Raw genomic sequence first — 25,367 nt, 5'->3', positions numbered from 1 at the left:
GGCGAGATCCGAGCTCGCCGGAGCCTTGCCGGACTTGACGCGGCGCGGCTGCCGGAGGAGGAGGAGATGGCCGGGGAGGAGGAGGCGACGCCGGCGAGTGCGGCGGTGGCCGTGGCGGGCTCGCCCGCCGGAGTTGGAGCGGGGCGGCGGCGATGCGCGTCGGCGGCGGGCGGCGATGGCGGCGTCGGGCGGCGCGGGAGGCGGCGGACGCGGGCCGGGGAGGCAGGAGGCGGCGGAGCAGACGGGCTCGCGGGGGCCCGGTTTGGGCCTCCCGGGCCGGCGCGCGGGTGGCGGCGCGGTGAAGTGGGCGCGGCGGCTCGGCGAATGGGGAGGAGCCACGTGGCGCTGGCGGTCAGGTCGGACACGTCCGGCTCGCGCAGATGTTGTCCGGCGGCGGCGGGGAGGGATGGATCTAGGGTTTCGAGGGGGAGGAGAGATCCGAAAATGGAGGGGGCTATTTATAGGCATAAGTGGAGCTAGGAGAGTCCAAATGAGGTGCGGTTTTCGGCCACGCGATCGTGATCGAACGCTCTAGGACATGGAGCAGAGTTTGGTGGGTTTTGGGCCAAATTTGAGGGGTGTTGGGCTGCAACACACACGAGGCCTTTTCGGTCCCTCGGTTAACCGTTGGAGTATCAAACGAAGTCCAAATGGTACGAAACTTGACAGGCGGTCTACCGGTAGTAAACCAAGGCCGCATGGCAAGTCTCGGTCCAAACCGGAAATGTTTAATCCCCACACACGAAAGAAAGCTAGAAATAGCCACCGGAGAAGAACGAAGCGTCGGAATGCAAAACGGACAACGGGGAAAAAGTTCGAATGCATGAGATGAACACGTATGCAAATGCAATGCACATGATGACATGATATGAGATGCATGAAAAACGAAAACAACACACAGAGACAAAACCCGAACCTGAGAAAATAAATATAACTTAACGCCGGAAACGGCAAGAGTTGGAGTACAAATTGGGAAAGTTACATCCGGGGCGTTACAGGGGGAGCCATCAATAGTTGTGTGTAACTGATATTTGCTTGAGGCTGTACAACATCATCCTTCTCCACTCTTACTTGAGGCCGTGCACCATTTTCTTTTGTTGCTACCATGAAAATTCCAGTATTTAGTCTAGGAATGAGTGGTAACAATATATCATGTATAGATGGGAACATACCTTTGCTGCTTTTTTTGGATGAGGCACCTTTAGTTAGTTTGCGCTTCCCCCTGAGTAACTTATCAAGCCAACCTCTCTTTCTCCTCAAGTTTTTTGATTGAACCTCTTTTTTCTTGAGCTTCGCGGCACTAAGAAACTCACTAGTTAGTTGCACATTTGGGTCAACATTTTCTTGGTCATCACATGGCTTGTTCGTAGCATCCATAGTTGCATTGAGTTTCTCCTCTAGTTGTGGACCAACGCAATCAAGTGCATCTTCTAATATCAAACGACACTCAAGAGAGTTGGCTACTTTAGCTTCCATAGTGTGAAACTTGTGAGACACACCCCTGTACCAAAGTTGAGCTTCAAACTTTGGATTCTCTACCACATTCCTTCCTTGTCTATTTTGTATGCAGCCATGGATCTCTCATATTCACTTTGAAAAGATTCAAAGATAATTGGAGTGTATGCTTTGCTTGCTAGCACCAACATAGGTGTGTGCATCAGGATTCTTGGCAACTTCTTCCTTTGATCAAATTCAGATTACAATTCCATTGTTCTTTTTACCTCCACTGTCCTCTCAAAATGCATCAAGAACCGAACAATATGAATACCTGATTTCAAATGGTTTTTCAATGAATTGTTGAAGCTCTCACTAAGTTGTGTACTTCTTACTCCCAAACTGAACACATCTCTCATATAACATTCAGCCCATTTTTCTTTCAACTTGTAGATACTATCTAACCAAGTTTGCTTGTGCACTTTACTTCTCATATTGTTAAATGCCTCTTCAAACTCTACTTTGTCCTCATAGCCATACATGCATTCACCAAAATCTGTGAGAATATGAGACTCTTCATCTTCATCTTCACCGCTGCCTTCACCCTCCTCTTCATCTTTTTCTTCACCCTTCAATGGACATAAATGCTTAACAGCATTTTGCATTATATGAAAGGTGCACAATCCATGATATGATTCCGTGAAGACTTTCTCTATAGCTTTCCCCATTGCCGCATCTTGATCCGTATAAGTAGTTCTAGGTTGCCTCCCATTATGTGTAGCTAGAAAAGTCTCAAAAAGCCATGTAAATGAGTCACATGTTTCATCAAATAGCAAGGCTGCACCAAAAATGATGGTTTCTCTAAACTGATTGAGTCCAAGAAAAACACCAAATGGCCTATATTATTTATTTGTGCCAAATGTTGTATCAAATGTGACAACATCACCAAAGTGTGCATAATCAAGAACCATTTTAGCATCAACCCAGAATATGTTGGCTATATCTTCCTCACAATCCAACTGCAAAGAATATTGGAAAGATGGGTTCTCAATCATTTTGTCATGAAAATACTTCAACATACTACCGGCTTGACTGAAAGCCAACTCTCTTTGCCGCTTTCTTCGCAAATAATTCTTTTGATCACGACAAGTGTAGCCGAGATTAAATGGTCCACCAACTCGATGACAAGCAAGCTCATGTGCAGCTTTGGGCATGATTCTAGAATCCTCGGCAGCTTCTATTTCAAAAGCTTGTAGTTCCAAAATCTTCCTTTGATGCCATCAAGTGACATGTTTGTGGCAATTGAAGGTAATGATTGTGTTCCAACACAACATTTGTGACTTCGTAATTCATTGCTACTCGATCGAGTGATATAATCATGCGAGTTTTGCAATTTGTTCTTGTTTCAGCTCTAACACGCTTTGGCTCATGATCGATTGTTATCCCTTTCTTTCTTATACCCTCATTGGAACAAACAAATTTGCATGAAGTCACTTGACCATCCATCTTGCTTCCATGTTTGTTTCTCTTCCTCACACCAAACCCAACACGGCCTCCATATGCAACCCAAAATAGCGAAGCTTCATCCGGTTTTCTAAACCTCATGCCAATTTGAGGCATCCCCTTGTCAATTTCCCCATTGCAGAACACTTGCAAATGCACAACACTCACAATTGCATAGCACTCTAATCAGCAGGAATTCTGTAAAATAAGACAATAAACACATCAATCAAACCTCAGATTAATGCATGACAATGGAGTCAATATAGGGTAAAGAAACACACAACCAGAAATTTTTTCAGCACTATTTTCAGTATTGAAGTAACAATCCAATGACATGGCTAATTTTCAGTACTAAACTAACAAGCAAGCACAATTTTCAGTTTTGAAATATACATATACAAAGGACACACAGGGGACGGACAAAGGACGGACAGGGGATAACCTACTCTGTACTGGAGTGGTCGCATGGGTCGCAGGGAAGAACCTCGGTTGAGGGGACGCGGTCGTCGGAGCTGAGGGCTCGTCAGAGTGGGGCGGGAGGGCGGACGCGGGAGGACGAACGCGGTCGTCGGAGCTCGTCGGAGCGGGGCGGGGATGAGAAGCCGTGGGGCGGAGGGGATTGCCGATGCCGTTTATCCAGTGGCTGCCGCCGGAGATCCCATGGTGCCCTTCCCCATGACGGCGACGACGACATAGCTCCACGGCAGTTCCCGCGCGAGAGTCCTTCGCTGTGCGCTTCATTTCCCGCGGTTTAGGCTTTCTCACGTGAGAGGATCTAGCGGACTGCTCCAATTTTAGGTTGACTCGCTGTAGTCCGTCGGATGGGGAGCGGATGGTGGATCGTGGGCCTCAGGGCACAGCGTGCCCTGCCTTGAGCGGGGCACGGGATCTCAGTCCGAGCGGGTCCGCGTCCGACACGAAAGACAAAACAAGTCTTCCCAGAAATGACGGTACTTTACATACGCGACGGGCGAGCTGAGCTCGCAAGGAAGTGCTTGGATTTGCGAGGCGTTCTCGAAGATACGGACTTCCGGCGATTGCCGGCGACTGGCATGATTCCGATCACCTTCTTCTCCTCTTCTTCTCTCTTCTCACTTCACCCCCTTCTTGTTCGCGAGCTGATCTCGTCTAGAGTTTTTTTACGGTACATCATACTATCTGGGTTGGTATCATTTTTGTTCGGTATAGCTACATTTTACTATGCGAGGCCAGCAAATCTAGTGCTAGATATACACTATTGACCTGTCCCCTAGTCCCCACTTCCTTTTCTTTTTCAACCAATAGATCGGTCTATATCAAGTTTGTACTGCGTTTCCATTTATTTTCCTATTAGACAAAGAGACCAGTTGGATAGGCAGTCTCTGTTACTTTTCGCCCCCATTATTTTCTCTTTCGAACAAGTCCTAGATTCAGGTAACAAATCTCCCCACCCCCCGGAACCACACCCTTTCTTCCCTGTTTGAACCAATCAGTACTACAAGATTCGACTGCATGAAGTAGTTTTACCTCTTAACAGTAAAAATTTAGGTGGCTTTCGAACAGCCGATCGATCCTATCTATGAGTGGGCCTAAGAAGTAGTATAAGATACAAATGTAGCGACGTGAGGAGATGGGACAGTAGAGCAGGGCCGGTTCCGAAGGAAGTTTTTCCTAAGGGTCGCCGGGATGTCGCTAGGTGGGGGGCGGGAGGCTGGATCTGCCCACACTACGGCAGCGAGGAAGAAGGGGTCGGAGGCCCTCCCTAGCCGGCGCTGCGTGGAAGAGAACAACAAGGCACGCTGATCAGGACGCGCCGGCAGTGGGTCAGAGCCGTTGCCGAGGACGACCGCGTGAACGTTGCACCTTATCACCTTCCCCGGCGAAGGGGATCTGGCCGGATCTGTGACCAGCGGTGAGGAGACAGAGAGTGTGGCCACCTCTATCATGTTTAGAATTGGCGAGGAGGAGAGAGTGTGAAGAGAGCAACACTAGAAAGCAAGCATGGAGGCTCTTGCCTATATAGTGGAGTAATTTTTTTCTACCGGAGCCGGTTTAACCTCTTCAATGACTGTCGAGAAGTCTTCATACACGTGCCCCATCACTCTTTGCATTTGAAAACCGAACCAAAAATAAACCAAACCGATCCAATTCTGCGGGTTTTATGGTTTATGGTTTCGGTATGGTATGAACTTTTCATACCTCTTTGAAATTTGGTTTTTATGGTATATACCGAAAAACCGAACGATTAACGTAATAAACCGAAGTAAAGAAATAAATGTATATATCTTCAGATGAACAACGATACAGGTTGTCATTTTTCTTGTACATGAGTCAAATTCACTACTAAGCATGTAAAATTTCCCACGCCGCACGCGGCTATCCAGGAGCCGGATCTGGGAGGATCGAGCCGGACCCGTGCCAGCACGCCACCGCCCAGATCAGGATCCCCCGCGGCCGTCATGCCACAAACGAACCCGCCGCTTGACAGCGCGTCCCGACTAGGCAACCCCGCCGCACCGCTGGTGCTCTTGCGGTCGTCTAGGTCGCCGCCATGATCGCTATCTCTGTACCCCACAAGCTGCAGTTCATTCCTCCACCTCGCTTGTACTTGCAGCCATGATGTACGGTACTGCTGGTATACCATAGAAGATGCCTCACTGCGGCCATGTGCTGCATCGTTGGCGCCTCCATGTAGCGGCTGACAATCCCAACCGCATAGGTGATGTCGGCCCGAGTGTTTGCCAGGTAGCGCAAACTACCCACCACACTCTGGTAGTAGGTCACGTCCCCCGCCGGACTCCCGTCGCTCTTCGACAGCCGCAAGCGATTTTCCATTGGCGTAGAGCAAGACTTGCAACCTGTCATCCCCGTCTGCTCAAGGATCTTGCGGGCATAGCTGCTCTGGCACAGAGTAATGGCGTCGCCCTTCTGCTCGACCTCGATCCCGAGATAATAACTCAGGGGGTCACTCATACTAAAAGTGCGCTGCATCTCCGCCTTGAACTCTGCAATCTCGCCGGCGTTGTCGCTCGTGATGATTAGATCATCCACGTACACCCCCACAAGCAGGAGGGTGTCGCCGTTGCCGCGCTTGATGTGTGATATTAACCCTACTACTCTTGAATAATCCGTAAACGACTCCCATCACCCTTTACTGATTGGAGTAAATATGTCGAAGCTACACTTCACAATTACCAGGAAGATTAAATCATCTGCATATAATTATTATGTGTTTTCTCATGAGGTCTGATCTTTTTTATTACAACTGGGCTCATCATGTGGTAAACATAAAATAAAACCCACCCTGGCTAGACGGGCCACAACCCCGCACAACCCCGTTGTTACCCTGATCCGTCTCTAAAACTAGTACTAAATAACAATTGCTTGTTCCTAAAAAAGAGTAAATAACAACTGCGCGACCTGCTGGGTCCCTGGTGTCAGCCGCTCGTTGTGTATTTCTCTCATTTATTGACTATGTTGACAATGGCGTGGGACCTAGATGTCTAACCATTAGGAGGAACCATTTTGGGGGCTTGTAATAACGAGGCACTTGCTTGCGTACTGCCATGACCCTGGTAGGTCCCTACTGTCATCCTCTCCACGTACAGTCATGTCCTCATTGCTCTCGGTTGTTGACCATGTTGACAATGCCAGATGGCGGCGCACCGCGCACAGCGAGCGAACCAAGGCGGAGGACAACGGTGAGGCCTCGGACAGGAACAAACAGGAGCCATGGAAGATGCGGCAGTCTAGTCGCGGGCGGAGGGGGTATGAGGGTTGACTAGTTCGGGTGCGGGTGCGTGTTGGAGCTAACGTCGCCGGAGAATAACAGGACGTGTGGGGGATAGAGGGATGGACTGGCCAACGTTTGAGGTTACGATAGGGCGGCGGAGGCGCAGCCAGCCATGGGAGGCGGGAGCAAGTGAGACCCACGGGGTGGTTTGGTTTGGGCGGCTGGAGGAAGAAGAAGAGATAGAAGATACACGACAGATGTAGGATTGTTGGGGAACGTAGTAATTTCAAAAGGTTTCCTATGCACAAACAGGATCATGGTGATGCATAGCAACGAGAGAGGAGAGTGTTATCTACGTACCCTCGTAGACCGAAAGCGGAAGCGTTAGCGCAACGCAGTTGATGTAGTCGTACGTCTTCACGATCCGACCGATCCAAATACCGAACGCACGTCACCTCCGAGTTCAACACACGTTCAGCTCGATGACGTCCCACGAACTCCGATCCAGTAGAGCTTCGAGGGAGAGTTCCGTCAGCACGATGGCGTGATGACAGTCATGATGATGCTACTGACGCAGGGCTTCACCTAAGCACTGCTACGATATGACCGAGGTGGCTTATGGTGGAGGGGGCACCGCACACGGCTAAAAGATTAATGATCAATTGTTGTGTCTCCAAGGGGTGCCCCCTCCCCATATATAAAGGAGTGGAGGAGGGGGAGGGCCGGCCCTCTCTATGGCGCGCCCTAGGGGAGTCCTACTCCCACCGGGAGTAGGATTCCCCTTTTCCTAGTAGAACTAGGAGCCCTTCCAAGTAGTAGGAGTAGGAGAGAAGGAAAGGGAAAAGAGAAGAGAAGGAAGGAGGGGGCGCCGCCCCTCCCCCTAGTCCAATTCGGACTAAGCATTGGGGGGCGCGCAGCCTCTCCTCTCTCTTTCCCCTAAATCCCAATAAGACCCATATACTCTCCGGCGAATTCCCGTAATTCTCCGGTACTCCGAAAAATACCCGAATCACTCGGAACCTTTTCGATGTCCGAATATAGTCGTCCAATATATCGATCTTTACATCTCGACCATTTCGAGACTCCTCGTCATGTCCCCAATCTCATCCGGGACTCCAAACTACCTTCGGTACATCAAAACACATAAACTCATAATACAAATCGTCACCGAAACTTTAAGCGTGCGGACCCTACGGGTTCGAGAACTATGTAGACATGACCGAGACATGTCTCCGATCAATAACCAATAGTGGAACCTAGATTTAACACCAATAGTTCACATCACCATGTGATTAACACCCATAGTTCACATTGTCATGTGACCAACACCCAAAGGGTTTACTAGAGTCAGTAATCTAGTTCACATCGCTATGTGACTAACACCCAAAGAGTACTAAGGTGTGATCATGTTTTGCTTGTGAGAGAAGTTTAGTCTACGGGTCTACCACATTCAGATCCGTATGTATTTTGCAAATTTCTATGTCAACAATGCTCTGCACGGAGCTACTTGTCGTGGTATTTCTCACGGGGGGCTTGCGAGTCGACAGATGCCACAAGGGCTTAGTGTGTGGGTAAGACTGCTGCTGATAGGACCGGGAGCGGGTATGCGAGTAGCACGCGGTGGTTTACCCAGCTTCGGAGCTCTCCGGAGAGATAATACTCCTACTGCTGCATGTCTGAGTGTATCTATCTGGGGTGTACATCGGGCAGTACAAAGTACTCCTGGAGCTGTATCTAGGATCAGTGCCAAGTGCATCTGATCTGGTATATGCCTATGTGAGGCATGCTAGTGGCCGGCCATGCTCATGGCCATGAGCATATGAGTGCTCATGCGTGGGTGTGTGTATCCTGGATGGATGAATGGATGTGTGTGAGGCCTTGTGGCCGTGAACTAGCTAGCCCTCTTGCTAGCTAGCATGCATGCGTGGGAGTGAATGGCCAGGAGGCCATAGTGGCGCCCCTGTCGTGAGCCTCCCCTGGTGCTCCTTATAAAGGGGAGCCCAGGGGACAAGGGATGGCCCATGTGACCAACTTCACTATTTGGGAGACAACGATGTGATATCTCACACCTGCTACAGTGTATCACTATTGCTCAGCAGTGTCCGGGTACAGCCGTCTTGTCCGCGGTATGGCCATCGTGTTAGGGTCTTGTCAGTGTCGGGTCGTGCTGCAGTCGGCAGGCGGCTGGTTGACGCAGTCGGTAGCCGGCTGGTTGGCGTAGTCGGCAGCCGGCAGTCAGCCGGGCAGAACAGTCGGACGGGAAGCCGGCAGGAGCGGCCGGACAGTCGGACTGAGGGGCTTTGCTAGCCCCGATGTCTTGAAATATCGTCTTGCCGTCCTCGGGGTACCCGTGGTCAATTACTCCGACAATAGCCCCCAAGCCTCCGGGCAACTTGGCAAAGTTGGGCAGAGGTTTTTGGTGAGTGTTCATGGAAATGATCATGAAAAAAGACAAAGTTAGTCCATGCGGATATATCAAATGTTTTCTTTTAGCATTGCAAGTTTTATGCGGAGGGTGCCGACTCGGTTTCGTCCGAGCCTCCTTAATCTTTTTCGTGTTCCCTCCACTTTTTGGCTTGTGCTCTTGCTTGCCGGACAGCCGCTCTGCGGTCTGTGGCTAAGAGTGGGCCGCGAAGTGGAGTGTACAGTACTCAGAGTCTAGGAGCAGATTCAACCGAGTAGATACTTGTAAAGGAAAACGGCTGGGTCGCCCGAACCGTTTTTCTTCCCGGACGTTTTTCGCATGGGTGGCCTCCAGCAGTCACCCTTGCTAGCCGGACAGCCGCTCTGCGGTCTGTGACTAAGAGTGAGCCTTTGGTACTGCGCACGCTACTAAGCCGTCTGCGGGAACTAACGTCTCAGGCCAAGCGGCCAGCCCCCGGGCCAACTCTGGCTGGCACCGGGGTGAACAGTGATGCAACTATAATTAAAATGCGGAGATAGACCTTATCCGTGCTTGCGTGATGCAAAAATATGCGGGCAAGGAGCTTACATTGATTTTCGTGTAGTCGCGGTCGTCGAAGACAGCCGACGCGACTCGGCACTCGCGGAACGCGTCGGTGCACCCGCTGGGTGTAGCCCTTGAGCCCCCGGGTGCTCGAAGGGGGGTCCCGGCCGGTCAGGCTCGACCGGCCGGGCGGCGAGGCGTCTTGCAACGCCCTTTTTCTTCTTTTCCGCTTCTGCCGGCTGCTGGCAGCCGGACATAACTCTTCTCTTGTCTGCAATCTTCGTGGGGGCGCGCCAGCGCACCCGCTGGGTGTAGCCCCCGAGATTCGGGCCGACTGCTGAGTAGTCGGGCTAGATCTCCCGACAACTACTTTGTCTTCTTCTTCGCGGGGGCGCGTCAGCGCACCCGCTGGGTGTAGCCCCCGAGATTCGGGCCGACTGCTGAGCAGTCGGGCCGGATCTCCCGACGACTACTTTGTCTTCTCTCTCTCGCGGGGGCGCATCAGCGCACCCGCTGGGTGTAGCCCCCGAGATTCGGGCCGACTGCTGAGCAGTCGGGCCGGATCTCCCGGCGACTACTTTGTCTTCTTCTCGCGGGGGCGCGTTAGCGCACCCGCTGGGTGTAGCCCCCGAGATCTGGGCCGACTGCTGAGCAGTCGGGCCGGATCTTCCGGCAACTACTTTGTCTTCATCTTCGCGGGAGCGCGTCAGGGCACCCGCTGGGTGTAGTCCCCGAGATTCGGGCCGACTGCTGAGCAGTCGGGCCGGATCTCCCGGCAACTACTTTGTCTTCTTCTTTTTTCTTCATTTGCGCCGGCTGAGAACAATCGGACACAACTGTTTTTTTAAAAGCCGGGTAGCGACCGTGAGGACCCGGCCTGCCCGGGTGGCAGGAGCCGGCCGTCCGGGAAACGGGCGCGACCCGGCCATCCGGGTGGCGGGAGCCGGCCACTTTCTGTTTCTTCTCTCTGTCCGACTCCATGTGGGCAGCCGGACCCTTCTTTTTTTCTTTTTTTTGCAGTCGGCCCTTTGACTTTTCTTTCTTTTCTTTCACTACCTGAGCAGTCGGCAGGAGCGGGACGGCAGTAGCCGGCGTCCGGGTCACGGTAGAAGCCGGCAGGCCGGGAAGCGGGCGGAAGCCGGCCAGCGCGGGAGCCAGCCGGCCGGGGAGCGGGGGAGCCGGCCAAGGCGAAGCCGGCAGGCCGGGGTGCGGAGGATCCGGCATGCCGAGTTGCAGGGGAGCCAGCCAGCGCAGGAGCCGGCCGGCCGGGCGCGCGCGTAGCCGACGGGCCGGCGGGAGTCCCGCAGGTGTGTAGCCGCAGGCGCGGCTGGGCAGCAGTCGGTGCTGCAGCGATGTGGAGCCGACCCGACATAGGCCGAGTGGCGGAGGTGGCTCGGAGTAGAAGCTGGCGAGGGGCGCGCGAGGCATGCGGAGCAGGCTGCGGACCGACGAGGCGGAGGCGGCCCAGGGCAGCCGGGTCATTGGGGAGGCGCGAACGCGGCGCTGCAGGCAATTGGAGCCGGCTGCCGGAGGCGCGTACGAGATGCCGGCAAGGCCGGCTGGCGGATGGGGCCGGACCCGGAGCAGGTCTGGGCGGGCGCGCGGATACGGAGGAAGCCGGCCGCCGGGCGAAGCCGGCGGAGCGAGGAGTCGATTGGAGCTGGCGCGCCCAAGCGCGGAGGCGACTGATGCGAGCGCGTGGAGGCGGAGCAGCCGGCCGGCGAGTGGGCGCGGCAGCAACGGAGTCGTCACAGGGGCGGCGCGTGCAGGAGGTGTAAGCGGAGCCGATGGCGAGATGTGTCTGGCCAGCGCACGTAGCCACATCCCGCGGGCGCTTGCATCGGGCAAGCTAGCTAGCATGCATGCATCCTAATCCATTGGGTTTGCTAGCTAGCTAGCTAGCCATGCACGAAGGCGTGTACTTACAGGAGCGATAGCAAGGCATGGCCGTAACTGCGGCTACAGCGAAACGCTGCATGACAGCGACACCTACAGCGATGCGAGCATGCAGCTACAGCAAGCGGCGGGCAAGCTCATAGTAGAGGCAGGAAAAGAGCCATGGGAGTGGAGGAGGCAGTGAGCGCAGCCACGGAGGCCGGAGCGGCGCAGGAGGGAGCTCGACGGCAGCAGTGGACGACGCTCGAGGAGCTCGGAGAGGCCTGGCCGGGCGCGAGCAACGCGCATGCAGGCATGGGCGCCTCTCGGAGAAGAAAACGAAGCAACGCCGCAGTCGAAGGCACGGACGTGCTGCTCCACGCGGCCGTCCCGGGGGCGTGTTGGTGTCGAACCCTCGGGTGCTACCGGAGAGACGATGGCGATGCCGTGCCAGCAAAGACGAAGATGGCGAGGCCAACGGCGAGGACGTGCCGCCCCTCGCGGCCACACCGGGGGTGTGTCAATGTCGAGCCCCCGACCGCTAACGGAGAGACGGCGCCGCGGCGGTGGAGACGAAGATGAGGCCGACGTCGAGGGCGCGCCGTCCCGCACGGCCGCTCCGGGGGCGGGTCGAAGTCGAGCCCCCGAGCGCTACCGGAGAGACGACGCAACGCTGCGGCGGGAAAGGCGAAGATGGTCCCGCCCGGACAGCGAAACCAGCAGCAGCGTGGTAGCATAATAGTAGTACCGCCCCACGGTGGGCGCCAACTGTCATGGTATTTCTCACGGGGGGCTTGCGAGTCAACAGATGCCACAAGGGCTTAGTGTGTGGGTAAGACTGCTGCTGATAGGACCGGGAGCGGGTATGCGAGTAGCACGCGGTGGTTTACCCAGCTTCAGAGATCTCCGGAGAGATAATACTCCTACTGCTGCATGTCTGAGTGTATCTATCTGGGGTGTACATTGGGCAGTACAAAGTGCTTCTGGAGCTGTATCTAGGATCAGTGCCAAGTGCATCTGATCTGGTATATGCCTATGTGAGGCATGCTAGTGGCCGGCCATGCTCATGGCCGTGAGCATATGAGTGCTCATGCGTGGGTGTGTGTATCCTGGATGGATGAATGGATGTGTGTGAGGCCTTGTGGCCATGAGCTAGCTAGCCCTCTTGCTAGCTAGCATGCATGCGTGGGAGTGAATGGCCAAGAGGCCATAGTGACGCCCCTGTTGTGAGCCTCCCCTGGTGCTCCTTATAAAGGGAATCCCAGGGGACAAGGGATGGCCCATGTGACCAACTTCACTATTTGGGAGACAACGATGTGATATCTCACACCTGCTACAGTGTATCACTATTGCTCAGCAGTGTCCGGGTACAGCCGTCTTGTCCACGGTATGGCCATCGTGTCAGGGTCTTGTCAGTGTCGAGTCGTGCTGCAGTCAGCAGCCGGCTGGTTGGCGCAGTCGGCAGCCGGCAGTCGGCCGGGCAGAGCAGTCGGACGGGAAGCCGGGAGGAGCGGCCAGACAGTCGGACTGAGGGGCTTTGCTAGCCCCGATGTCTTGAAATATCGTCTTGCCGTCCTCGGGGTACCCATGGTCGATTACTCCGACACTACTCTAGCTAATTGCTCCCACTTTCAAAATGTATCCAGATTGAGATTTAGAGTCATCTGGATCAGTGTCAAAGTTTGCATCGACTTAACCCTTTACGACGAACCTTTTGTCACCTCCATAATCGAGAAACATATCCTTATTCCACTAAGGATAATTTTGACCGTTGCCCTTGCTAAACTCAGTGTAGGGTATACAATAGATCTGGTACACAGCATGGCATACTTTATAGAAACTATGGCTGAGGCATAGGGAATGACTTTCATTCTCTTTCTATCTTCTGCCGTGGTCGGGCTTTGAGTCTTACTCAATTTCACACTTTGTAACACAGGTAAGAACTCTTTCTTTGACTGTTCCATTTTGAACTACTTCAAAATCTTGTCAAGGTATGTACTCATTGAAAAAACTTATCAAGCGTCTTGATCTATCTCTATAGATCTTGATGCTCAATATGTAAGCAGCTTCACCGAGGTCTTTCTTTGAAGCACTCCTTTCAAATACTCCTTTAAGCTTTCCAGAAAATTCTACATCAATTCTGATCAACAATATGTCATTTACATACACTTATTAGAAAGGTTGTAGTGCTCCCACTCACTTTCTTGTAAATACAGGCTTCACCACAAGTCTGTATAAAACTATATGCTTTGATCAACTCATCAAAGCATATATTTCAACTCTGAGATGCTTGCACCAGTCCATAGATGGATCGCTGGAGCTTGCATATTTTGTTAGCACCTTTAGGATTGACAAAACCTTCTGGTTGCATCATATACAACTCTTCTTTAAGAGATCCATTAAGGTATGTAGTTTTGATATCAATTTGCCAGATTTCATAAAATCGGCAATTGCTAACATGATTCGGACAGACTTAAGCATAGATACGAGTGAGAAACCCTCATCGTAGTCAATACCTTGAACTTGTCGAAAACCTTTTGCAACAATTATAGCTTTGTAGATAGTAACACTACTATCAGCGTCCGTCTTCCTCTTGAAGATCCATTTAATCTCAATGGCTTTCCGATCATCGGGCAAGCCAATCAAAGTCCATACTTTGTTATCATACATGGATCTCATCTCAGATTTCATGGCCTCAAGCCATTTCGCGGAATCTGGGCTCATCATTGTGTCTTCATAGTTCATAGGTTCGTCATGGTCAAGTAACATGACATCCAGAAAAGGATTACCATACCAATCTGGTGCGGATCTCACTCTAGTTTACCTACGAGGTTCGGTAGTAACTTGATCTGAAGTTACATGATCATCATCATTAGCTTCCTCACTAATTGGTGTAGGAGTCACAGGAACAGATTTATGTGATGAACTACTTTCCAATAAGGGAGCAGGTACAGTTACCTCATCAAGTTCTACTTTCCTCCCACTCACTTCTTTCGAGAAAAACTCCTTCTCTAGAAAGGATCCATACTCAGCAACAAATATATTGCCTTCGGATCTGTGATAGAAGGTGTACCCAACAGTTAATTTTGGGTATCCTATGAAGACGCACTTCTCTGACTTGGGTTTGAGCTTATCAATATGAAACTTTTTCACATAAGCATCGCAATCCCAAACTTTAAGAAACGACAACTTTGGTTTCTTGCCAAACCATAGTTCATATGGCGTCGTCTCAACGGATTTAGATGGTGCCCTATTTTAACATGAATGCATTTGTCTCTAATGCATAACCCCAAAACGATAGTGGTAAATCGGTAAGAGACATCATAGATTGGACCATATCTAATATAGTATGGTTACGATGTTCGGACACAGCATTACGCTGTGGTGTTCCAGGTGGCGTGAGTTGCGAAACTATTCCGCATTGTTTCAAATGAAGACCAAACTCGTAACTCAAATATTCTCCTCCACGATCAGATCGTAGAAACTTTATTTTCTTGTTATGATGATTTTTCACTCTGAAATTATTTGAACTTTTCAAATGTTTTAGATTTATTTTTCATCAAGAAGATATATACCCATATCTTACTCAAATCATCTATGAAGGTCAGAAAATAACGATACCTACCGCGAGCCTCAACACTCATCGGACTGCATACATCAGTATGTATTATTTCCAACAAATATGTTGCTTGCTCCATTGTTCCGGAGAACGGAGTCTTAGTCATCTTGCCCATGAGGCATGGTTCGCAAGCATCAACCGATTCATAATCAAGTGATTCCAAAAAGCCCATCAGCATGGATTTTCTTCATGCGCTTTACACCAATATGACTTAAACGACAGTGCCATAAATAAGTTGCACTATCATTATTAACTTTGCATCTTTTGGTTTCAATATTATGAATATGTGTATCACTACGATCGAGATTCAATAAACCATTCACCTTGGGTGTTTGACCATTGAAGGTTTTATTCAGGCAGACAGAACAACAATTATTCTATGACTTTAAATGAATAACCGTATTGCAATAAACATGATCAAATCATATTCATGCTTAACACAAACACCAAATAACATTTATTTAGGTTCAACACTAATCCCGAAAGTATAGGGAGTGTGCGATGATGATCATATCAATCTTGGAACTACTTCCAACACACATCGTTACTTCACCCTTAACTAGTCTCTATTCATTCTACAACTCCCGTTTCAAGTTACTACTCTTAGCAACTGAACTAGTATCAAATACTGAGGGGTTGCTATAAACACTAGTAAAGTACACATCAATAACATGTATATCAAATATATCATTGTTCGTTTTGCCATCCTTCTTATCCGCCAAATACTTGGCGCAGTTCCGCCTCCAGTGACCAGTGCCTTTGCAGTAGAAGCACTTAGTCTCAGGCTTAGGTCCAGACTTGGGCTTCTTCACTTGAGCAGCAAATTGCTTGCCGTTCTTCTTGAAGTTCCCTTTCTTTCCCTTTGCCCTTTTCTTGAAACTAGTGGTCTTCTTAATCATCAACACTTGATGCTCTTTCTTGATTTCTAGTTTCATCGATTTCATCATCATGAAAAGCTCAGGAATCATTTTCGTCATCCCTTGCATACTATAGTTCATCATGAAGTTCTACTAACTTGGTGATGGTGACTAGAGAATTCTTTAAATCACTATTTTATCTGGAAGATTAACTCCCACTTGATTCAAGCGATTGTAGTACCTAGACAATCTGAGCACATGCTCACTGCTTGAGCTATTCTCCTCCATCTTTTAGCTATAGAACTTACTGAAGACTTCATATCTCTCAACTCAGTTATTTGCTTGAAATATTAACTTCAACTCCTGGAACATCTCATATGATTCATGACGTTCAAAACGTCTTTGAAGTACCAATTCTAAGCTGTTAAGCATGGTGCACTAAACTATCAAGTAGTCATCATATTGACCTAACCAAACGTTCATAACGTCTGCATCTTCTCCTGCAATAGGTCTGTCACCTAGCGGTGCATCAAGGACATAATTCTTCTGTGCAGCAATGAGGATAATGCTCAGATCACGGATCCAATCCGCATCATCGCTACTAACATCTTTCAACTTAGTTTTCTCTAGGAACATATCAAAAATAAAACAGAGGAGCTAAACGCGAGCTATTGATCTACAACATAGATATGCTAATACTACCAGGACTAAGTTCATGATAAATTAAAGTTCAATTAATCATATTACTTAAGAACTCCCACTTAGATAGACATCCCTCTAATCATCTAAGTGATCACGTGATCCATATCAACTAAACCATGTCTGATCATCACGTGAGATGGAGTAGTTTCAATGGTGAACATCACTATGCTGATCATATCTACTATATGATTCACGCTCGACCTTTCGGTCTCAGTGTTCCGAGGCCATATCTGCATATGCTAGGCTCGTCAAGTTTAACCTGAGTATTCCGCGTGTGCAACTATTTTGCACCCGTTGTATTTGAAAGTAGAGCTTATCACACCCAATCATCATGTGGTGTCTCAGCACGAAGAACTTTCGCAATAGTGCATACCCAGGGAGAACACTTATACCTTGAAATTTAGTAAGGGATCATCTTATAAAGCTACCATTGAACTAAGCAAAATAAGATGCATAAAAGATAGACATCACATGCAATCAAAATATGTGACATGATATGACCATTATTATCTTGTGCCTTTGATCTCCATCTCCAAAGCATCGTCATGATCTCCATCATCTTGATCTTTTATCAACGTGTCGTCACATGGTCGTCTCACCAGCTATTGCTTTTGCAACTATTGCTATAGTATAGCGATAAAGTAACGCAATTACATGGCACTTGCATCTTATGCAAATAAAGAGACAGCCATAAGGCTCCTGCCAGTTGCCGATAACTTTAACAAAACATGATCATATCATACAACAATTTATATCTCATCACGTCTTGACCATAACACATCACAATATGCCCTGCAAAAACAAGTTAGACGTCCTCCACTTTGTTGTTGCAAGTTTTACGTGGCTGCTACGGGCTGAGCAAGAACCGTTCTTACCTACACATTAAAACCACAACCATAGTTTGTCAAGTTAGTGCTGTTTTAACCTTCTCAAGGACCGGGTGCTGAGGACATAGACCTGGGGTAGGGTAATAGGCCTGACCTATACGTCCTACCTAAGGTCCTTGCCCTAGAAGCAAAGAAGTTCAAGAGTAAACAAGGTGGAACCAATAAAGGCATTGAGCGCAATCCACTCGACCTACCATTCACTCGGAGACTACTTCTTCTTTGAGTCACTCGACTATTCAACCACTCGACCATGTAAAGGACCACTCGACGTACAAGAAGACCTAAAGCCGTTCTGCACAGCAATGGTCGGGCATTTACTCATATATTTAATGATCATTTGTAGCACTTTATTACAGACGTTACCTGTAACACTCTCTCTTTATGAACATTGAACCCTGTGCAACAGAGGGGAGCTGGGGACCTGGCGCACTCTATATAAGCCACCCCCTCCTCTGGGACAAGGGTTCGCACCCCTGTAACTCACACGCATATAATCCAGTCGACCGCCTCCGGGCTCCGAGACGTAGGGCTGTTACTTCCTCCGAGAAGGGTCTGAACTCATAAAACTCGCGTGTACAACTCCTCCATAGCTAGGATTTTGCCTCTACATTCCTACCCCCCATTCTACTGTCAGACTTAGAACCATGATAGTTGGCGCCCACCTTGGGGCAGGTGTCTTAGCGACTTGTTGGAGAAGTTGCGATTTTTCCAATCCCCATCAACATGGTTTCAGGCGGAGGTTTGGCCGAGGGCCGCGAGATCTGTCTCGGCGCGCTCATATTCATCGCCGACGACTCCGATTGGCTCCAAGAAGCGCCACTTGACATCGAGGCGCTCCCCGTCCGCGGGCCAACGCACTTTCGCGCGTGCGTCCATGGTGTCCTCCTACGGTAGCCGTCGACTCAGTATCGGTCGGCTCCTATGCTGACCTCCCTCCCTGCAGCCCACCGGAGCAAACGTTCCGGTCGATCGAGGCTTCAGCGGTGGGGGAGGCATGCGGTGGCTCGCTAGTCGGCCACCTCCCAAGTCGCGGCAATCGAGCCTGACGAAACTCTCTACGGCCTGTTCGACTGGCTCCGTAGAGACTGCATCCGAGTGCGACAGCAGTGACCCTGCGGCGGAAGTTTTGATGGTCAATGGACCATGCAGCCCTCCTGGCTTCACCCGTGAAGACAAAGGCGATGGGGGCGGCGATCCGTCGCGTGTTCACGAAGAGTACGACCCTGAACCCCTCTCTTCGCAGCGGAGGGAAGAACTTCGCCGTCGGAACATAGATGCGCTTCACACTCCTATCGTTGGAGAAACCCCTGAGGCCCAGGCCTTGGAGGAGGCGCGCCTGGCCAACTTGGCTGAGCGCACTTGACTGGAGAACCTCCAGCATGCACTCGACGAGCGTGCTCGGCAGCGTATCCCAGAGTCCAGTCGACGCCAACTTTTTCCGCCTCCGACTCAGGTATACCGAACTCTGATCCAGAATCTCGCAGCTGCGGCCCGAACAGCAGAGTCAATTCAACCTTCCCAGTCAGAAGCTGGTCGAGGTTTGGTGCAGATCCGGGCTTTCCTCCGAGCAGCGGGAGAGTAGAATACAACAGTATCTCAGTCGCGGAATAGGATCCATAGCAGATCCGTGGTTGCAGACACAGTCCAATTGGCTCACAGCCCGAGATCGCCCCCGAGGCCTGAGGGACGTGCGGACCGGCGAGATCAGTATAGAAACCGCGAGCAATATGATCACTGACTCGATCACGATGATCGTCGTCGAGTGCCCATGCCTCCCCCAAGGAGTGGGTCATACGTGCCTCGGCAACATGTTGACAGACGACCTCACAGTGGTGGGCAAAGGATTCCAGTCAACCCCAGGGAACCGGGCTTTGATGCGAGATCTATTCTCGTTCAGGGTCTGGTCGACAGAAACAGAGCTCATAGAGAAGGCCACGGCAGAGATTTTCCAACCAGCAGCAGGGTGCATGTCTCAGGTCCAGAGTGCTTCAGCAGAGCCATCAGGGCTGCGGTGATTCCTCCCAACTTCAGGTTGGCGACTGGAGTCAGTAAGTTCACTGGTGAGTCCAAGCCTAACACTTGGCTTGAGGATTACCGAGTGGCTGTATAGATTGGTGGTGGCAACGATGAAGTTGCCATGAAGCATCTCCCTTTGATGTTAGAGGGCTCGGCCAGAGCGTGGCTAAATCAGTTAGCGCCTGGTAGTATTTATACTTGGGAAGATCTTGCCCGAGTATTTGTCAGAACATTTGAAGCTACTTGCAAACGGCCAGCAAGGCTGACAGAATTACAGTGTTGCGTTTAGAAACCGAATGAAACTCTGAGAGATTATATCCAGAGATGGATCACGTTACACCATACAGTGGAGAATGTGTCGGATCACCAAGCAATTTGTGCCTTCAAAGAAGGCATTAACTATTGGGAATTGAACCTGAAATTTGGTCGGACAGGAGATATGACTCTGACTCGGATGATGGAGATTGCCACCAAATACGCCAATGGTGAAGAGGAAGACCGACTCCGGAGTGGCAAGCACAAAACAGTCGCCCACGAAACCGGAGGAGGGAACTCCAGTCGGAGGCAGAAGCGCAAAGCCGAGCCAGCTGCTCCTGGAGAAGCCTTAGCCGTGACTCAAGGAAAGTTCAAAGGGAAACCCAAAGGACCGTGGAACCCCAAGAAAGTAAAAGATCAAGATGGAAATGATGTGCTAGATTTACCATGCCACATTCACACCATGAAAGATGAAGAGGGTAATTTCATTTACCCGAAGCATACCACTCGACAGTGTCGACTCCTAATCCAGCAATTCTGAGAGAAACAACCCAAGGAAAAGGAGAAGGAAGTGGACAAAGTTGAGGATGAGGAAGAGGACAATGATGGTTACCCCCACGTCAATTCCGCTCTGATGATTTTTGCTGATGTTGAGAGTAAGAGTCGACTGAAAGTCATCAACAGAGAAGTGAACATGGTCGCTCCGGTGACACCCAGTTATTTGAACTGGTCTCAGACTGCCATTACATTTGACTAGTCCGATCACCCAGCACACATAGCCACCCCTGGGAGGCAAGCGCTGGTGGTCGACCCAGTAGTCGAAGGCACTCGATTGACTAAGGTTCTGATGGATGGTGGCAGTGGTCTGAATATACTGTATGCAGAGACGTTGAAAGGAATGGGCATTCCGATGTCCAGACTCAGTGAAAGCAATATGAGTTTCCATGGAGTTATTCCTGGCAAGAAGGCTGCGTCACTCGGCCAGATCGCCCTTGATGTAGTTTTCGGTGATTCCAAGAATTATCGCAAAGAAAAGTTGACATTTGAAGTTGTGGATTTCCAGAGTGCTTATCATGCTATTCTGGGCAGGCTAGCTTATGCATGTTTTATGGCTCGGCCATGTTACGTGTACCTCAAATTGAAGATGCCTAGTCCTAAAGGGGTGATCACTATCACTGGCAATCGAAAGAAGGCGGAAGAGTGCTTCCAGAAGGGCTCAAAGATTGCCGATGCACAGATGGCAGTAGTGGAGTTGCAGGAGTATATAAAAAATGCAGATCCGAGTGATTTGTTGCGAGCTAAGAAGCCTGCCACAGATTCAGCATTCCAATCGTCTGGTGAAACGAAGCCGATTCATATTCACCCAACGGATCCCAATGCTGCTCCGACTCACATTTCAACAACACTCGACTCCAAATAGGAAGAAGCGCTCATCCAGTTCCTCCGTGAGAACTGGGACATCTTTGCATGGAAACCTTCTGACATGCCAGGTGTTCCCAGGGGACTGGCTGAGAATCATTTGCGAGTCGACCCAAAAGTGAAACCAGTCAAAGAACATCTTCGACGGTCCACCATACAGAAGAGAAAGGCAATCGGTGAAGAAGTGGCTCGGCTTCTAGCAGCTAAGTTTATCCGAGAGATTTACCACTCCGAGTGGTTAGCTAATGTTGTCATGGTCCCAAAGAAGGACGACTCACTGCGCATGTGCATTGACTTCAAACATATCAATCGGGCCTCCCCGAAAGATCACTTTCCTCTCCCTCGCATCGACCAAATAGTCGACTCGACTGCGGGGTGTGAGCGTTTGTCCTTTTTGGACGCTTATTCCGAGTATCATCATATCCGTCTCTATGGACCCGATGAGATAAAAACAGCTTTCATCACCCCATTTGGGTGCTTCTGTTATGTCACTATGCCATTTGTCTTGAAGAACGCTGGAGCCACATTCATGCGGATGATTCAGAAGTGTTTACTCACTCAGATCAGTCGGAATGTGGAAGCATACATGGATGACATTATGGTCAAGTCACGTAAAGGTTTCGACCTACTGGCTGACCTTGCCAACCTCAGAAGGTATGATATCAAGCTTAATCCATCAAAATGCACGTTTGGAGTTTCAGGCAGAAAATTACTCGGTTTTCTCGTTTCCGAACGAGGGATCGATGCTAACCTAGAGAAAGTGGGTGCCATACTCTGGATGAAACGCCCTGTGCGTGTGCATGATGTCCAGAAGCTTACTGGTTGTTTGGCCGCCCTAAGTCGATTCATTTCTCGCTTCGGTGAAAAGGCACTGCCTCTTTACCGACTGATGAAGAAGTCAGATAAGTTCGAGTGGACTCCTGAAGCTGATGCAGCATTTGCAGAGCTTAAAGCCCTGCTTTTCACCCAGCCGGTGCTTGCTACTCCAATCGGCAAAGAGCCTTTACTGCTTTACATTGCAGCCACTGGACAAGTTGTCAGTACAGTACTTACGATCGAGCGGGAAGAAGAAGGAAAAGCTTACAAAGTTCAGCGCCCAGTATACTATGTCTCTGAAGTTTTGACTCCATTAAAGCAAAGATATCCACATTACCAGAAGCTTGTTTATGGGATTTATATGACCACGAAGAAGGTTGCACATTACTTCTCTGACCACTCCATCACAGTCGTCAGCGACGCTCCATTATCAGAGATTATGAACAATAGAGATGCAACTGATGGAGTGGCAAAGTGGGCGATTGAACTCCTTCCCTTAGATATCAAGTTCAAGGCAAAGAAAGCTATCAAGTCCCAAGCAATAGCGGATTTCCTCGCCGAGTGGATCGAACAACAACTGCCAACTCAAGTTCACTTGGAGCACTGGACCATGTTCTTTGATGGTTCCAAGATGCTGAATGGTTCCGGTGCTGGGGTAGTACTGGTATCCCCCCGAGGAGACAAGCTCAAATATGTCCTCTAGATTCACTTTGATTCCTCCAATAACGAAGCAGAATATGAAGCACTCTTGTATGGGTTACGTATGGCCATCTCACTCGGCGTCCGTCGCCTCATGGTATATGGCGACTCAGATTTGGTGGTCAATCAAGTGAGGAAGGAGTGGGACGTCAGAAGCCCAGCCATGACTGGCTACTGCAATGCGGTGAGGAAGTTGGAAAAGAAGTTTGAGGGGTTAGAGCTCCGTCATATACCCCGACTGAAAAAACAAGCAGCCGATGATTTAGCAAGGATAGGCTCCAAGAGGGAAGCCATTCCCAGTAATGTGTTCCTGGAGCATATTCATGTTCCTTCAGTTCAAGAAGATCCCTTCACTTAAGAGCCCCCACAGCCAAAGAGTGCCATCGATCTGACTGAAGTCGAGATTCCAACCGTGGTCGACCTAATCATGGATATTTTAGTTATTACTCCTGACTGGACAGTGCCGTACATTGCGTATATCCTTAGGAAGGAACTCCCAGAGGATGAAGAAGAGGCTCGACAGATCGTCCGTCGATCCAAAGCCTTTACTGTGATAAGAGGACAGCTGTTCAGGGAAAGTATAACCGGAGTCAGCCAGAAATGCATAACCCCGAAAGAAGGTCTAGCGATCCTCAACGACATCCACTCGGGGACCTGTGGCCACCATGCGTCCTCTAGGACCATTGTGGCTAAAGCATACCGAGCTGGATTTTATTGGCCACGAGCAAATGAAATGGCGAAAGATATAGTCGACAGATGTGAAGGCTGCCAGTTTTACTCCAATATGTCCCACAAACCTGCGTCATCCCTAAAGACCATTCCACTCGTCTGGCCCTTTGCTGTTTGGGGATTAGATATGGTTGGACCGCTGAGGACTGGTAGGAGCGGCTTCACTCACGTGCTTGTAGCAGTCGACAAGTTCACCAAGTGGATTGAAGCCAAGCCTATCAAGAATCTGGAAACTAGTACCGCGCAGCTTCATCAGGGAATTGACGTTCAGATACGGAGTTCCACATAGCATCATCACTGACAATGGATCGAACTTCGATTCAGATGAGTTCAGAGCCTTCTGCGCCTCCCGAGGCACACGAGTCGACTATGCTTCAGTCGCCCATCCCCAGTCGAATGGACAAGCAGAGAGAGCAAATGGCCTGATTCACAAAGGATAGAAACCCGACTGATGCGAGACCTCAAGCATGCAGCAGGCGCCTGGGTTGATGAACTTCCATCGGTTCTTTGGGGATTGAGGACAACTCCCAATCGGTCGACCGGCCGAACTCCATTCTTCTTGGTCTATGGAGCTGAAGCTGTTCTACCGAGTGACTTGCTTCATAATGCACCACGAGTCGAGCTCTTCTCTGAGGATGAAGCAGAACAAGCTCGGCAGGACGCAGTCGACCTCCTAGAGGAGGAAAGAGAGGTGACCTTGATCCGGTCGACCATTTATCAGCAAGACTTGGGTCGATTCCATGCCAGAAATGTGAAAGGTCGAGCCTTCCAAGAGGGAGACTTGGTTCTTCGAGTGGATCAGCAGAAACCACACAAGCTTGCTCCTGCTTGGGAAGGCCCCTTCATTGTCACCAGAGTGCTCCACAACGGAGCATACCACCTTTACAATGTAGAGCATAAGAAGGACGAGCCACGGGCTTGGAATGCGGAGTTGCTTCGCCCCTTTTACACTTAAGTACTCATTCGAATAAAATGTAATAAGAAATACCTTTGTAATTTTCTTATCAAAGACAAGAGCTTTACAGTCCTCGTAAACAATTGTTGTTGCTTTTATTTGCATCTGAAATCCCCCAGTGGGTGACTTAGCCGTGAATCCGTTTCGCCTAAGTTTAAAAGAAAATCCTACCGAGTGGTGAGCAGGCCTCCCACTCAGAGGCTTAGCCGCGAATCCGTTTCGCCTAAGTTTAAAAAATCCTACCGAGTGGTGAGCAACCTCCCACTCGGGGGCTTAGCTACAGTCCAGTACTCGCCTAAGTTTGTAAAACCCTACCGAGTGGTGAGCAACCCTCCCACTCGGGGGCTTAGCTGCAGTCCAGTACTCGCCTAAGTTTGTAAAATCCTACCGAGTGGTGAGCAAGCCTCCCACTCGGGGGCTTAGCTGCAGTCCAGTACTCGCCTAAGTTTACAAATCCTATCGAGTGGTGAGTAACCCTCCCACTCGGGGGCTTAGCTGCAGTCCAGTACTCGCCTAAGTTTGTAAAATCCTACCGAGTGGTGAGCAAGCCTCCCACTCGGGGGCTTAGTTGCAGTCCAGTACTCGCCCAAGTTTAAAAAATCTTACCGAGTGGTGAGCAGCCCTCCCACTCGGGGGCTTAGCTGCAGTCCAGTACTCGCCTAAGTTTGTAAAATCCTACCGAGTGGTGAGCAACCCTCCCACTCGGGGGCTTAGCTGCAGTCCAGTACTCGCCTAAGTTTAAAAAATCCTACCGAGTGGTGAGCAACCCTCCCACTCGGTGGCTTAGCTGCAGTCCAGTACTCGCCTAAGTTTAAAAAATCCTACCGAGTGGTGAGCAACCCTCCCACTCGGGGGCTTAGCTGCAGTCCAGTACTCGTCTAAGTTTAACAAATCCTACCGAGTGGTGAGCAACCCTCCCACTCGGGGGCTTAGCTGCAGTCC

At 50.2% G+C, this 25,367-nt stretch overlaps 1 pseudogene; it reads right to left on the bottom strand.

The window, feature by feature from the left end:
* Positions 1-1,535: 1,535 nt before the first annotated feature.
* Positions 1,536-3,054, bottom strand: LOC147983702 (protein FAR1-RELATED SEQUENCE 5-like; annotated as a pseudogene).
* Between the last annotated feature and the right edge of the window lie 22,313 nt (positions 3,055-25,367).

This window comes from Triticum urartu, chromosome 2A, assembly GCF_056163025.1.
Source record: "Triticum urartu cultivar PI428250 chromosome 2A, HENAU_Tu73, whole genome shotgun sequence".
In the NCBI taxonomy this organism is placed as follows: domain Eukaryota; kingdom Viridiplantae; phylum Streptophyta; class Magnoliopsida; order Poales; family Poaceae; genus Triticum; species Triticum urartu.
Note: the sequence above shows the minus strand (reverse complement) of the source record. Positions and strands in the feature narration are given on the sequence as shown.